Here is a 12,135-nt window from a genome sequence, read left to right on the forward strand (position 1 = left end):
CAGCTGGCTCCTAGATACAGATGTGGAATTACAGCACGTGTCGAGGACTAAGCACAAGCCTTTCTAACAGTGCTTTCTAACGATGTTACAGAGCCGTTCCTTGCTTCACTGCACTTTTTTTTCAGACATTCAAAAGTGGTTCTAGAACTCCAGAAATGTGAGTCTCTCTATCCAGTCCTGAGCGCTCACACACCACCCGGGAGCCTCGTGCCTCAGACAAGGGCCTGGACAAACCTGTCTCTCCCTCGAAGTCTTAAGAAGGTTGCAGGTGTGTGCGGAGTTTGTCTCTGTAGTGGAGCTGGTGGGAGGAAAGCCCGGGGGTGTTGACCTCCATCAAGGTCAAGTTATCCAGCTTGGCGCGTGTCACCCGTTGTCTCACTAGGCTGTCGGCAGACGCCCGGAGCTCGGCTAGCGAGTGTCCAGATCTCATCTGCTTTCGGGATGTTGTCCGAAACCTTATTTAGCAGGAGTTTGATAAGTTCCCCTGGAGTAAGGGCTAGGTCTGGGGGTAACGTTTCTTCCTTTCCTTCATGATCCTTTATCTTCTCCAACTTTTCTGCGTCCGTCCACTCGGGAGGAAGCAGCCGACCCTTTTTGGGTTCGGGTTGATCTCCCGCCACAGAGGCACCTGCACTGGGGAGCCAGGGCGGAAAGGCCCCAGGTCGCTCCCAGTGAGGTAGATCTTGTCCAGGCTGAAGTTCGGGATAATGGGGGCCAGCTCCTTCTTAGCCGCAAACTCCAAGTCCTTGGCGGCGCCAGTGGTAGGCCCGGGACTCGCCCTCAGCTCCCAGGAAGATGCGCAACAGTGGCTGCTTTCCTGCCACTTTCCCGCCACCGTGCAGGACCCGCCCCCTGAACTATTTTTAGAGTTATTTTATCCCTAAAACTAAAAGCTGATGCTTTTAAAAAAATCAGTAAAATAGATTTAACCTTGGCAAGTCTGATTTAGTGAAATATGGAATACATCTATTTAAAATTAGAAATTAGAGTTGTTTTAGTTATCAATATTGAAGTGATTAAAACATTAAAAATAATGGGTAAATTGCGTGGCAAGAAATGGAAAAATCCAGAAGAGTGGATATTTTTCTAGAAACTATATGCGAGAAGTTGAAAAGATCATGTGTACATGAACAATAAAAAGAATAGGAGACGATAATTCAATTATTATTATTTTTAAATAACAGGGGGTAAAATTTCTTCATTAAAGAATCACAAACCCCGAAAGCCTTAAAAAATGACTGGCAAATTCGATCTAGTAAAAAATTTAAGACTTCTACTAAAATATTTCAAAAATAAAGAACAGGAGAAAATGTGGGCCACACATCAATAGATAATGGATAAATATGCATAAATATAAAGAGCAACTATGGATCTAAAGGAAAAAGATAAACAGTTAAATAGGAAAACGAATATGGATATGAACAGGCAATTCATTATTTTTTTAATTAATTAATTAATTAATTAATTTTTGGCTGCGTTGGGTCTTTGTTGCTGCTCGCAGGCTTTCTCTAGTTGTGGCGAGTGGGGGCTACTCTTCGTTGAGGGGCTCAGGCTTCTCCTTGCGATGGCTTCTCTTGTTGCAGAGCACAGGCTCTAGGCATGTGGGCTTCAGTAGTTGTGGCACGCGGGCTTCAGTAGTTGTGCCATGCGGGCTCAGTAGTTGTGGCTCACGGGCTCTAGAGTGCAGGCTCAGTAGCTGTGGTGCATGGGCTTAGTTGCCCCGTGGCATCTTCCTGGACTAGGGCTCGAACCTGTGTCCCCTGCATTGGCAGGCAGATTCTTAACCACTGCGCCACCAAGGAAGTCACAATTTATTGTTGAAGATACACAAATGGTTGATAAACATATGAAAATTATTACACTTCTAAATGCAAATTAAAATATTAAAGACACTTTTCTTCCATAAGGTTGACAAATTTGAAGTAATTGATAAGAACTATTTTTGGCCAGAATGTGAGCAAACCCTGTTGATGGGAAATAAATTGCTGAAGTCTTTGATAATGGACAGAAATTTTACGTAAAGACATCATTGGATTGGTATTTGCCTGTGTATGTGAGTGTGTGTGTGTGTATACACATATACATATGTATATATAATTATATACATGTATATACATAGGTCTCATATATAACATTCTCATATATAACATATGAAAACATATACCTATGTATATGTATTTTGCATTTATATGAATTTGTGGAAAGTAGAATAGAAGGATTCACCCTGTGATTTCCTCTGAGAAAAGGAACAGGGGCTGGTGTGGTGGTAAATGAGGCTTTCACGTTATACTTCAAATACTAGGTGTTTGCCTGATTTGTTTTGTTGTGTTTTTTAACAAAGAGAAATATAATTTATTACTTATTTAAGTAAAAATGTAACTTCTTGCAAAAGAACGAGTGGAGGTGATTTGTATTCTAAGGGCATAGAGAAGTCATTTCAAGGATACCCCAGTGGATATTTTGGTTATGAAGTAGATAGCTGTGAAATATTCTATTGATTAAATTGGTTAGCAGAATAAAAATTTTAGGACTGTCTCACGATGATTTGAAAGAGCCTAAAGCTGTGGTGCATTTTCCCAAGTCATTAAAACTCTTTGTACATTTAATTTAAAATGACTACCTAACATTAGGTAATATTTCTCTGTCATTCAATTTTAAGTTTCTTACAATTTGCCTTTTAAAAACCTCCAGCCATGAAGGGTCATTTTTGTGTGTATGTTTGTTGCCGTGTCTATTTATTTTTCGGATTGAGACACTATAGCCTGTAAGCTCCCGCACCCCACGTTTCAATGCCGTGTATTTTCTTAGGCTATTAGGAAGATGTTCTTGTGGAGAGCTCCTTGGACTGAGAATGTCCTTTCTGTTTTTATGTGAAATACTCAAAAAAATGCCTTTCTGTAGTTGCTTTTCTGTCTTTTATAGATATGTGTAGATCAGAAATATTTTCTGTCTTCAACTGCATTCTTCAACCCTGAGTCATGTAGGCCTGTCAGATTCAGACTTGTCATTTTGCCTTTAGATACGACTTTTCACGACTAGCATCCTTTGGGCGCCTCTACCCTCTCTCTGAAGCTTCACTCTCTTTTTTACACTCAGTGTTCCTGCTCCACTCACCTTAGCATGTATTTCCAATAGTGTTCCTTGAGAGTAAAGTTTTTCACTTCTGAAAATGAGTATTTGCTCTGAATGTCTCCGGAGCCTACACTGACAAAGCTGTGTTTGATCTCACATTCAGAAGCTCTGTTTGCTCGCTGTGAAACTTGTATCCTGTAAGGACATTTAGGTTGTTCCCAGATCCTTTAGTCCCTGCTTCCATAGGGTTATCTCATTTTGGTTGTGATTATTTTGGAGTAAGATTTGGTTCCCATGGCTTGTGGTATAAGTGGGTGTCACTCTTTCACTCCTCAGTGCTCCAACCACATAGTTGTTATGCTATGCAAGGCACACAGCTCTTGGTGTTTGGTCCACACTCATGCCTGTCCTGAAGTTCGTGGGGATTCCTTGTTCCTAGTTTTGTAGAGGATATTGTCCATAGTTTTGTTTGTTTTGTCTTCTTTAACACTCCTGATTTATTATTTAGGAGGGTTTTGGGGAATATTTAAAAAACTATACTGCTGGCATCATCACACTGCACAGTTGCTGGTTTATTTGATATCAGGAGGCTTCAACTTCTGTTTATGTAGTGAAATCATTTCAGTATTTTCATCACCAGCTTATTTAGAAATGTGAAAATAAGGGTATTTTGATATTTTAATTTTAGCTCATGTCTTAGCTTTTTTGGAATGTAGCATTGATTGTTGATTTTCTTTCTCCCACTACCTAAAAGGCCATGTGAGGGCGGTGACACTGTCTTATTCATCTCTGTGTTCACATCACCTGGCACCTACAAACAAATGCTTGTTTGGAAAAAATGAATAAAATTTTTATAATTCATTATTATTACTGTAATTCAGGAAAGTTTTCATTCTTGGTCCACCTATGTAAACTTCTAGTACTTACCTCTTCATACGTCTAAATTTCTACCCTCCCCTTTTCTGCTTTCTTTTTTCTCCTTAGCAGGTGTATTACTATCATGTTATATCTTTTTTTTTTTTTTTCATTTGCGTCCTTAAAATCTTTTATTGTTTTCCTGCTGCTTATAGGATAAGGTCAAATCCCCCTTGCATGGCAACTCAGTCCTCCCTGATCTGGCCTGGCCTGCGCCTGCTCCTGCCTCTGGCCCATCCCACCTTCCCTGACCCTCCATCTGGTCTCGGTGCTTGCATCGTCTGGAAAGCAACGCATTCTTTCTGTATGTTCCTGCTTTAAATTTTTACTTGTTTATCTCCTGTTTACCTCCATTGTCTTCCTGGAGAAATAGCATAAATACCCCTCCCCTTCATACTCCTAAGTGAGTATTTCCCTTTCAGGTCAGAGAATATTGTCATTTTTTTTCTTTTTGAGATTAAGTTTTTTATTTTATTTTATTTTATTTTTAATTAAAAAAATTTTTTAACATTTTTATTAGAATATAATTGCTTTACAATGGTGTGTCCATTTCTGCTTTATAACAAAGTGAATCAGTTATACATATACATATGTCCCCATATCTCCTCCCTCTTGCATCTCCCTCCCACCCTCCCTATCCCACCCATCTGGGTGGTCACAAAGCACTGAGCTGATCTCCCTGTGCTATGCGGCTGCTTCCCACTAGCTATCTATTTTATGTTTGGTAGTGTATATATGTCCATATCATGTTGTATCTTACTTATCTTGTTTATTTTGTCTCTCCATCCTCACCGCTGACAGGAATGTGAGCTTCCTGAAGGCAGGAATTTTACCTGTTTTCTTCACTGCTATATCCCTAACATCTAGAGAAGTATCTGGCAAAGAATAGATATTCAATAAATAATTCTTGGGATGATTTTCTTCTTTCAGAATGAACTTTCATAATCCTCATTCTTACACGTGTGAGGTGTTATCAGTTGAAATCATGGAATTTCTAGCTTTTCAGAAACATCGCTGAAATTAATGAAAAAAACGAAAAGTGAGATCATATATTTTTATAAGCATATCTCATTAAAAGAAAATAACTCATTAATTATAAAAAGAAATTTTGTATCATTTGCAAAATGTTAACTTATTTTAACAGAAATGCTCTAAGTTTAAAAATGAAGATGTTAATTTTTCCTTATAGTACCACTTGGTTTACTGCCTGCTTTTGGAAAATGGCTGACCATAACAGTTTTCTTTTTTTTTGTACTCAAGTGTTTCATTAAATGTTTCATTGGGTGAACATATCATAAGCATGTTAAAAGATTCCCATGTTATGATAAAATATATCTTATTTGGTTTTAGCAAGCAGTGCACAACTATTGCCTGTTTTTTCTTCTGTCGTGTACAACTTTACGTGCAAGTTCCTTGAGGCTGGTATTGTGTTGTAATAGCTTTTCTGTCCATGGCAGCTGGCTTAGAAACAGTTTATAGTATGTGCTTATTAAAAGTTTATGAAAGAAATTAATCTCCCTTATAAGTCCTTGATATTACCCATGTTTTAAATGGATTGAAGTCAGTGATTTAGCCAATCTCTTTATTTGAGCTAAAATGAAATGTTGCAAAGTTACACTAATGATGGTGGCCATGAAAATACAACTATCAGATCTCCAGCTGGTGGAGCATAATTGAGTGACAGCACTAGCAGCTGCCCCTCTGGCCCCCCCCCAATCATGTTTGCCTTGAGACCATACTTCCTGGTGGGCTGCTCCCAGCCAATGACTGACATAGTGGGGGTACTAAGGCAGCCCCTTCCTATGAGATATAGAACTCCTTTTATGGGTTGACTTGAGGAGTCCCCATCAACCTTGCTGAAACTTTTGAAACTGTGTTGCAGTTGGAAACTCCTTCTACCCAATCATCTTCCCTTGTCTTCCTTTTCACAGGTGTCAGACCTGCATCTTGCTCCCCCCCCAATAAATCTTTTGCACATATAACCCCATCTTGTCAGCACATCTGAATTCATACAGAATGCTCACTAACAGTTTCTCTTCTCTTCCTAGATAGGTCACACGAACGTACAACACAATGCACATTTGATACACAAACTGATATTTAACTTAGATCCATTGTTATCTGGTTTACAGCTCATACCAAATAATCATAGAGGCATAACAGTGTAGAAAGATAACATCTGTGTCTAAATCATCCCTGACACCAGTATACTATCTTTGATGGAAAAATTGGTACAAAAACAGGAAATGTCAATCCACCCATCTAGTCAGATACTATTGCTGTGGTTCAATGATAAGAGATTTCTCAGGCTACTTGAAGGTGAAATTGAAAGGGCTTAAGCTTTAGAATAAGAAAGATGAATTCATAGGAGATTATGTACATGGCAGAAATCCTGAGGCTTCATGGAGTGACCAGTAAATTAATTAATTAATCAAAATGTATTTTTCCAAATATCATCTTATGAAACCATCTGATCTAGTCTGAAGTATAATGACCCCATTTCATAGACTTTCTTATAAATTCTTAAATTAGTTGACGGTAAAGAGAGTAATGAGATTAACAACAACTAAGACCTACAGTAGGATTTCTTTTATATAGATTGTGACTTTTCTGATATGTCAGATAGGAAAAAGAATCTCTGAATTCATACGAAATATTCTTTTCTTTCTCATTTATTTCACTTGGCATTATTTATATAAAAAGAAAACAAACACATAATATTTTAAAAACCCTGTAAAACAAATAAGCAAAATAACTCCTTTGGATCCTTTTATTTTATAAATTCAACCTTTGAAAGTGTAAAAATAAGCCACAGTGAATATGAATTTCCTTATAATTTTCTCCTTTTTGAACCTCAGTCTCAAATGGCTTCTCATTTTGGAGTGGAGGTGAACATTGGATGTGTTGAAGCTAATTATAAATGCTAGGTGAGATTTATCAACCTATGGAACGACCATATCCTTAGGGTGCAATTGTGTGGTAGGCCTGTGTGGTTTGAAATCTATCTTCAGTGATTTGGATACGGCCCCACCTCGGCACTGGGGCACATCACCTGCCCACTGTAGGGAGTGACCAGAGTTGCATTGCCAGGTAGTGTCAGGCCCAGGCTGATGGCCATCCTCCTGCTCTCGGGGTAGTGTTGAGAGGCAGTTCCATTTCAGTAAATAACTGAAGCAAATGGTTAATAAAAGGAGAAAATCTGGTTTACGTTACCACTCACAGTGGACTTTTCTACACTCAGGTTTCATCTGCTTAGCTTGCAGAAATGAGACATGCCACTCTTTGTAGAGGAAGCACCTACAGAAAGTGGGAGTGGGTGGGATATTGACATGTAAGAGAGAAAAAGGAGGTGTGACATAGTGTTTTGTTAAACCTGGAGCATTTGACAGGCTCAGAGGTTATGGCAATCAACAGACTCTCCTTCCACAATCAGTAGACAGCCATCTTCTTTCTCCTCTGCCAGATACTTATAACCTTCTTAATCAAATTGGAATGTATTGGTCATACATTCTCTTGTCTAGTCTCATTCAATAACAGGTCTTTATCTGCTAGTTGTTCCAAGTTCCATCCAGTTTCCCATTGCTTTCCAATATATGTTGTCCCCACTATCCACTTCTGTTTGATTACAGCCATTTCTGCTCTGATTGTAATTTTTCTGCTGATGAAATTAACCTTTTACTCCAAACAGTGTGTCCTAGTGACAACGCATCAGCTCTCTTTATTTCTTCACCACTTGTTTTTATATTTTTTCCTCCTACCTTGTGAAGCTGACAAGAATTTCTATTTATAAATGAAACCTACTTGGTTGCATGACTTGAACTACTGTCAGGTTCTGACTCTAATTTGGACATCATGCATGAGGGAAATGTATGTTATATTTTGTACAAATCTGAGTTGTGCTGCAATGCAATGGTACAGAATGAGAACTAATTGGGGAGAGGTTAGGATAGTGAAGCAAAGCTATGAAATGCTACTGTTGCTGATGAAAACAGGTATTTCATTCCTTTATTAAAATGATGCTCTTCTTACTTTTAAAACAGGTAATAGAAATGGAATCGCCTCTAGCAACCTCCTTTTCCTCTCACTCCTTTAACATTTAAACATCCTGTGCTTCTGTAATGGAAGACAAAGCCTGTTACTTGGCACAAAACAGGAAAGGCAGGACTTCAAATTATGAATAGGTTTATTTTCTCCTAAAAACCTGCCTCTTCAACATTTTAGAAATATGCCTACTCATTCTTCATGGTGCTCATATCTGGCATTGAACTTTCAAACACAAATCCTCTTGCTAGAGTTTTCTTAAAGCAAAGTAGAAAGAATGACACATGAGATAATGCCCTAGATCGCTTTTCTATGTAGCAGGAGCCAGCATGCTGTTACGAGTTTTGGCTGCAGAATGGTAAAGTCTGCTTGCTTTCAATTATTCAAACCCATTTGTGTTTTTCATGCCAAGTTGGATAGGTTTGTATTTTTATTTTTCCCATTCAGAATGAGGCTCTTTGGCTGAACTGTATCATCCCTAGGCTACTGCATGGGAAGGTAGCTTCTAACACCTTTTAAAGAGTTCATCTACTTCAAAGCAAGGAGTCTCTTCTTGTTGCTTACTAGATAACCCTACCCTTTTTGCCTCTTGACTTGCAGCAACCCGTGCGAGGGGCTCTCACCCAATGATGCCATAGTCAGTAGATTTTCTTTTAGAAAGAAGAGTATTACCTACAGCAAGCTCCTTTTCACAGAAGTAATTTCATGGGGCACAATCTATTAGCTGACAAAGTATAAACAAAAAAAGAAAAAGAAAAGAAAAATCAAGAATTGATTAGTTGATTTAGACCCCAGCAGGCTGTACTGCTGTTCTGTGTGTATTCCCAGCGCCAGCCAGAACCTCTGCTAGCCCACATTTGTTATTTATTTATTTTCACCCCGAAGCACTAGCACTGATTGCAACAATTGAGTGACTTGGATGGCAAGGTGAACTGTGAAATAACAAAGTCTCTGTCTGGCTGGTCATGTGGATAATACCGAATAGCGCCAGCCAGCTCCTGCCTGTGGCTATGTCAGCTGAGCTATCCAGAAACATTTTTTTCTCTCATTGATTTTTAAAAAAAATTTCTATAAAACCAGGATTGGGACCCAGCAGGTTTGGAATGATGCCAGCATCCCGTGGAGTCAGAAGAAAAGGCTGAGAATAGGAAGTATATTGACACAATTTATTGGACAAAGTGCAATAGAGGTGATAGAACAAGCTACTAAGGTGTTTGCTCTGTGAAGGCTTTTTAGGACAAGAGATTTGGGACAATGAACTACAAATGGAACTGGTGGTCAGGGTCAAAAGGAGTCTCTTTCAGCTCCTTTTGATAGAACAACTACTTTTGATTGCTGGGTAGAATAAAATCTTTGCATTCTCTGTTAATTTTTTTATACTGTTAATTGCTAAAAACTATTCAAAATAGCAGAATTTCCAGCTGTTGTCTTTGAATGAAATGACCTTAGGAAACAGAATTAACTGTCGTATTCTTCCTTTGCATCCATGATAGTTCCACATAAAAATTAAAGACCTCAGAATATGTTCTCTTCTTTGCAAAATACCTTAAAATATGCCTTACAAATAGTATATAACATGTAATACCTAAGCTATTCAGGCTGCCTTATAAAGGGTTTTGTAAATAAACATATCTCATGTTATACTAAATAGATGTAGCTAAAAATCTTGCATTGTCTCCTGATCCAACTCCATGCTGCCTACCCACACAGCAATGTGTAAATTTAAGAATCCATACTGACTTCCCTGGAAAAGCTCCCATAAGGACATTTGGCCAGATCTTTCCTGGTGAGCAAACCTTCTTCTGTGTGTACATTGGGAACTTTGAGAAAAGCACAGATATAAAACAAATATTTGGGGGGTGTTTAGTTAAGAAAACAGTGATCATGGAAACCCAGCACGTGTTAACAAAGAACAAGTCACGGAAACAACATCTAGTTTACCTTTTTATTATAGATAATGGGGCAGATAAATTACATCCTAGTTGGGCAGAGTATATGATCCAAAGTGTCAAGATAGCCTTTTGAGCAAAAAGAATGTACAAATATTAAGAAAAGTCTAGCTGGTTGAATGATCATAGCCTAATAGTAGTGATTAATGGATTAATAAACCAGAGGGGACCTATAAAGCTATTTAATTCAGAACTGTTTTGTTCTAACCCAGTTAGATATTTTTAGTGATAAGTTCAATGCTTATCAAATTTTCAGGTGATTTATAGTTAAATGCTAGATAAAATTAGTATGTTTAGAAAGATTTCTATAAGGAAAAGTTTGATTGAAATTAATAAAATTAAATTAACAGAGATGGTGTAAAGTTCTACATTTAGGAAAAAAAAAAAATTGCTTGAGGTCAGGATTCAGGATGCCTTCCATGGCAGGTATAGTATTTGTGAAAAAGTCCTTTAGGTTTTATCTACATAGAAGATTCATATAAACTATCAGTGTGATATGTCTGCCAGAAAGGCCAGTGCAATCACAGAAGTGGTAGAAGGACTGAAGGGACATAGGTATCCATATAAGCTCAACTGCACACTTGTAGAATCCCTTTGTCACAGTCAAAGGGACACAGATGAGTTCGAAATTATTCCAAGGCATGCAGAGTGAGTTATAAGAAATTTAAAAGTCTTTCACTATTTATTTACTCATTTAACACTAATAATGTTTCCTAGTACCTACTATCACCAACCTCAATGTCAAGTATCCTTTTGTAATCATTGCTTTAATTGTCATCACAACCCCTTGACATGTAGTTCGTATATTCATTATCATTTCACAGATGAGGAAACTGAGACTTAGAGTGGTTAAATGATTTTCTCAAAGTCACTGAAATACTATGTGGTAAAGCTGGAAATTTATCTGACTCCGGTGTCCCTTGCTTTAACCACTGTGCTATGTAACAAAAAGAACGCTACTCCCTTCCATGGTTACTTCAGAGTGTAATGCAGGGCTGTACATTCAAGGTGCAATATACTCTGGTCCCAACCCACCTTTCCAGATGACTCCTTGCTATATCCTTCAATCCATCCACTGCTCCAGCCCAGCTAGATGAATGTTCTGCTTTGTCTCAGCCCCTGTCCTTTGATCTTGCTGTTTACTCAAGCTGGAATAGCATCATGCCTTGGCACTCCTGCTTAACTCCAACTTAAATGTGACTTTCTTTATGAGGCCTTCTGACTCCTTAAAATAAATGAAACAATCCCTCCTCTAAACCTCCACAGTTTTTAAATACATACCTTTTGCAACTAATAATACTTTTCTTCTAATACTCTTTTTTTGTACATCCTTTAACTCTAATAAATAGTAAGCAGATTGACAACAATGGCTATGCCTTTGCCTTGTTTCTCAAAGGCATCAGCTTAGGCTTGTGGCTTACACCTATTAGTGGTTCAATAAGTATTTATTGAATGAAAGAGTAACATGGATGATTGTGGTGGGTGGCCTGGGGAGAGAATACTCTCAAGAATATCACGAAGGATTCTGTTAGGTGAGATACCTATTAAAATACAGGTTGCTGTCTATTAAGTTGATCTGAAATCTGAGAAATGTTGGGGGTGGGACGTTATTTAGTGCTTGTATTCCAATGGAATTGTCTTTCAATAGAATAAAATTTCATCTCATTTTGTCTATCATAACTGGGCCTATTTGGAAGCAGTTTGAGTCAGACTGGGGAAATCTAGAATTGGGAGTTTAGGTGTCAATTTTGGGGATCGTCCTTGTCTTAGAAAGCATAAGTGGATTTCCCTGGTGGCGCAGTGGTTAAGAATCTGCCTGCCAATGCAGGGGACACGGGTTCGAGCCCTGGTCCGGTAAGATCCCACATGACGCGGAGCAACTAAGCCCGTGCGCCGCAGCTACTAAATCTGCACTCTATAGACCGCGAACCACAACTACTGAAGCCCGCGTGCCTAGAGCCCGTGCTCCACAACGAAGAGCAGCCCCCGCTCACTGCAACTAGAGAAAGCCCGCACACAGCAACAAAGACCCAACACAGCCAAAAATAAGATAAATAAAATAAATAAATTTATTAAAAAAAAAAGAAAGCATAAGTTGGCAGACGTGGTGGGGCTGGAGGAAGTGACAGATTTCCAAGTACAAGCATGATGAGATATG

At 38.5% G+C, this 12,135-nt stretch overlaps 1 pseudogene; it reads right to left on the reverse strand.

The window, feature by feature from the left end:
- Positions 1-253: 253 nt before the first annotated feature.
- LOC132347346 (DNA replication complex GINS protein PSF2-like) lies at positions 254-4,007 on the reverse strand (annotated as a pseudogene).
- Between the last annotated feature and the right edge of the window lie 8,128 nt (positions 4,008-12,135).

The sequence above is a fragment of the Balaenoptera ricei genome, chromosome 14, assembly GCF_028023285.1.
Source record: "Balaenoptera ricei isolate mBalRic1 chromosome 14, mBalRic1.hap2, whole genome shotgun sequence".
In the NCBI taxonomy this organism is placed as follows: Eukaryota; Metazoa; Chordata; class Mammalia; order Artiodactyla; family Balaenopteridae; genus Balaenoptera; species Balaenoptera ricei.